General features: G+C 41.5%; 1 pseudogene; it reads right to left on the reverse strand.

The window, feature by feature from the left end:
* Nucleotides 1-3732: 3732 nt before the first annotated feature.
* LOC138835066 (U6 spliceosomal RNA) lies at nt 3733-3831 on the reverse strand (annotated as a pseudogene).
* Nucleotides 3832-4836: the final 1005 nt, after the last annotated feature.

The raw sequence follows: 4836 nt of genomic DNA on the forward strand, positions 1-4836 counted from the left end.
TAGATATTACCAATAAGGGAAACCATGGGACCTACATTTCTTTGGGCCTGGCTTACTTCACTTAATATAATTTTTTCCAAGTTTTTCCATTTCCTAACAAATGGGGCAATGTCATTCTTTCTGATGGAGGCATAGAATTCCATTGTGTATATATACCGCATTTTCTTGATCCATTCATCTACTGAGGGGCATCTGGGTTGGTTCCATATCTTAGCTATGGTAAATAATGCTGCAAAAGTGATAGTATAGAGAGATGCATTATGTTCACTGTTTTTCATCTTTCCTTTCCTCTGTCCTTGCTCAGATAGACTTCTATTAATGCCTGTCTGGGTGCAGGTCCCTGTTCCTGGTTGCTTTTCTCAGGTTGTGTTCAACCTCTTAGTAGTCTTTGTAATGCTGGCTTAATGTTTATGTATTAATTTAGTTTTTCTTTGCTATTAAAAATTTTCAGTTCTCCATCGAATGTGAATGCTAGCTTTTCTGAGTATATCAGTCTGGGTTGGCAGTTATTGGCTCTCAGGGCTCATGGAGTACTTTCCCAGGCCTTTCTTGCGTTCAGTGTTTGTGTGGAGAGATCTGTAGTGATTCTAATATTTTTCCTATAGTAGTATGGCTCCTTCTTCATTTTTGCTGCATGCAAGATTGTTTCCTTATCATTCAGATCTATCATTTATTCTATAATGTGTCTATAAGTGTTTCTCCTGGGATCCTGCTTGTTAGGTGTTCTATATGCTTCTGTTATGTGGGTAAGATGTTCTTTTTTCAGATGGGGAAAATTTCCACCGATTATCTTGTGAAATAGGTGTTGCAATCCCTTGCTTTGATATTCCTTACCTTCGTATATGAAGGTTAAATTTCTTGGCACTATCTGCTTGCCCTTGAATTTCCCTTTGGTATAATTTAAGTGATTTTTCCATATCTGTCATTTTTTGTTCCAGTTGATGTATTCTGTCTTCTGTATTACATTTTGTTCACTCTGTTAACTGTGTCTTCCATTGTGGTTTGCATGGAGGAAATGGACTCATTTTGATTTCAATGGATTCAATGTTGGTTTTCAAAATACTAACCTCACCTCTTAATGAGGTGTGTACTGCCTCTATTTTGTCACTTATCTCATGGCTTAGTGAGGTGTGTGCTACCTCTATTTTTGCATACATCTCCTGTTTGATGTCCTGCACCTCTTTTGGTATTTCGACCTGGTGTTCTTTCAACTTCTGGTCTATTTCTCACTTTATTTCTTGAGTCATTGCCTCCAGCATGTCTTGGATGTAGTGTTTGTCTTCCATTCCTGCTTCGCTCCCTGTGGGGCTCTCCCCTGGGTTGCTGCTGGCTTTTAGAGATAGCTTGCTATCCTAGGTGTTGATAAACCTTGTAATATTTCTCTGTGATTTTCTAATGGTTATTCAGGGATTATTGCAGACTAATCTGAAATTTTGTTTTGGTCAATAGGTGTCTGTCTTTGCTTGGTTACTGTTTCTGTGCTGGTAGAGAGACTCTGTACCTGATCTCGGTTCTGTTGGGGGCCGACCTCCAGCTGCTGGTCTGACCCACAGAGGGTTCTCGGCGCTCTGCTGTAGATCACTGGCAGTTCCTGACTTTAGAAGGGTTGAGCAGCCTAGACTGCTCCTGTTTGTTCCTAAAGGTGCTCTTGGCAAGTTCGGATGTGCTGGATGTACTCTCCCAGATGCTGGAGTCTGCTATGGTCTCCTGATGTTTTGTTTTGGTTTACTTTTTTGGCTATTTGTGGGCTTGATCTCTGGTCTTGGGTGCTGTCCCTCAGCACTTCAGCTCAGGGCTGGCACCCTACCATTTGACCCAAAGCACCACATCTGGCCCTTTCTGCTTATGTTTTGCTGAGGAATCAGATCCAGGGCCTCTTGCAAGCACTGTACTGCTGAGCACCTTACCAGCCTGAGCTCCTGACTATTATCGGTTGCTGGAGGCCTGTGTTGTTCAATTCCTAGCCTAGAATACATGGGTCAGGTTCTTGTGAAGTTTGGGCTTCTCTTGTCCTGAACCCCCCGCATCTTTTGCTGTCACAGGCATGATTACCAGGAGTGCAGTTCCCTGTTTTTCTCCCTTCTGCTGAGGTGTATGCTCAGCTTCTGATTTCAGTTGGGAGGAGTTGGTTATGTTGCACAGGCACCAGATACCCAGGCCTGGTCCCAGACCCCAGCCTGGGCACACTTGTTGGACCTGTGCTGCTGTGTATCCCACCTAGATTACACAGCTTTGAGTACACAGTTCAAATTTCTTCCACCGTTGGGTGTCTTGACCCAGTGGCGCTGTTCCAGGCTTGGGCATTTAAGCTTCCTTCCAGGGTCTCTCTTGTTCTAGCCTGGCCAGCTGAGTGTGATCAATGGGCGGGTGGAGCTCTTGAAAAGTTTCTAGTTTTAATGGGTCCTGTGGTGCAGGTTTTGGGGTAGGGGGTCTGGGGATTCCCACCAGCTCTGGTCTCCCTTGAGGAATACAGTGTCCCCTGCGGGGTACTCACCCTGGAGCTAGTTGTTTCTGTGTGATGTAGGTTGTTGGTTGCCATTGCAGTCAGAGTTCAATTGAGGTGGTTGTGGGCTAGGCTGAGAGGTGGTGGCTCTGTGTGTTTCTATTCTGTCACGGCCTCCTTTGACACTGTTTGGGTCCACTCCACGGGATGGGCCTCCGGCGTCCACCAGAGGGGTGGGGAGGGGCCTCTGTGCAGGTTCTGATTGCTGGGGTTTGTCTCTGTTTGCGATCTCTGGATCAGCACCAGTTCCTCTCAGTTCTGCTCTGGTCTTCTGTGGGCATCTCATGTATCTCTGAAGTTCCTGCCATGGGGCTGAGTGGCTTTGGTGGGATGGACCCTCTCTGCTCCAATGGAGAGTGAGGGGAAGAGGTGGGATCTTTGTGTAAGTTCCCTGCTCAGAGGTTTCTTCATTCATCAGGATCAGCCAGTCTGACACTGATACCCCAGGGGTCTTTGGTACGGGTGATCTGCAGACAACTCCCTGTGTCTCTGGGCCACCGGCAGCTCCCACCAGGCTGGGCTGGCCATGGCTTGGCACGCTGCTTTGTGACCAATAGACGTTGGGGGAGACGTCTTCAAGCTTCTCTGTTGTGAAATTCTTCTTTTCAACTCCTGTTTTTCTCTGGATGTTGATTTTTTTTGTTGTCGGTCTCTTGGGGAGATTAAACGTTGGAACTCAAACTCTCTTTTTGGTTGGGGAGAGCTGTGGCATTCCCCTACTTCCCCATCACCATCTTTGACCCCCTCGAGTTTTTGCTTTTTTTATTCAGAAATAATTTTAATTTATCTGTTGAAATGAGTACTAAAGAAACTAAAGATATTTCTGGTGCTTATGAGAAAAATTATACTTTAAAATATTCTGTATTCTGTTTGTATAATGCCCATAATCTATTTTCTTCTTTCCTAGATAAAAGACTTTGAATTCTACATTGTTTTATAATATATAGGTTCATTAATAAATGTGTCCTTTCAAATTGCATATCATACCAAAACAGTTTAAGATTCCTTTTTTACTAGGTACTTATAGTATATTTCATTGGAATAAAATGACAATGTTGTCTAATTTTAAAAGTTTTATAACGATTATGCTATGTAAAGGCCTTTCTAATGTGAAGATTTAATACACTGATGTCAAACTTTTATTTATATGAATTACATTTATTGTTACATTTCTAATTTTGTAATCAACTTTTTAATAATTGTTTTTCATTTCTTGCATCTGAAGAATGAAAAATCTGGAATAATTCACAGATTTTCATATCATCCTTTGCAATTGCCATGTTAATCTCTGTATTGGTGTAATTTGGGTACATGTGCTGCTAAAGCATGTAATGTCTTCTAAATTTAGGTAGTTAATGATGCAATATTTATACAGGATTATATCCTTGGGTGCCTGTTTGTAACAAGGAAACCTTATTGTTCCTAACAATTTTACTGATCTTATTTCCCTAAAATTCTGTGTATAATGGAAAATAATTATATTGTTCAGTTGATTGCTCACGTTTGTATTTTTTTTGTCAATGACTATTTTAAATCGTTTTCATTTTAGTTTAATCATACTTTGAAGCATTTTTAGCTAGGTCCAAAGGGGATGGCTTTTTCAAGTACTTATTTATTCAACTGAGTTTGCTCTGTGTAGCTAATGGATTCAAAGAGCTACTTGTAAACTTCTGCAGCTGAAATTTTCCCAAATGAGGTCTCATTGGCACAAATGTCTACCTGACACTTTACCCTTTTTCCATGTAGGATCAGACCAACCAGAATGTCTTACCCTGATTGCGTAAATTGTCTTACTTGAACAAAATAAATGTTAGTTCCAAGGGATCATATGTATATCCCTCCCCCACAGTATAACCTCTGCTTTCACTATATTTGATGTCAGTATAACTTGTGGAGGAGATGGGGAAAACCAGTTGTTTAATGACACAGGTGGACCTGTTGCAACAATGAGAAGTACAAGTTGTCATGTCCAAAACTAGCTTTACAACGTCGGTGCGGGGGGGGGGGGTGGAAGGGGGGGAGGAGAAAGATTGGGATTGGGGGGGTATGGGGGAGGCTGGGAAGGGATGTGAAGGGTAAACAAAGGAGGAGGCTGCAATGCTTGGTAAGAAATGTACGCATTATCCTGCCCATGTAATTGTAACTCCTCTGTACAGTATGTTCACAAATAAAATTAAATTAAATTAAAAAAAAATAAAAAGTTTCTCTCAAAAAAATAAAAATGAATATTTCAGACAGAACTTTTCAGACTGGAAGGTTTTTATCAAAATATAATTGTTTATTATCCCTACCATTTCAAAAGTAGCTAAAGCCAAGAAAGTGAAAAAATTGTT

This window comes from Dipodomys merriami, unplaced genomic scaffold, assembly GCF_024711535.1.
Source record: "Dipodomys merriami isolate MVZ:Mamm:240054 unplaced genomic scaffold, mDipMer1.0.p SCAF_2257, whole genome shotgun sequence".
Classification (NCBI taxonomy): Eukaryota; Metazoa; Chordata; class Mammalia; order Rodentia; family Heteromyidae; genus Dipodomys; species Dipodomys merriami.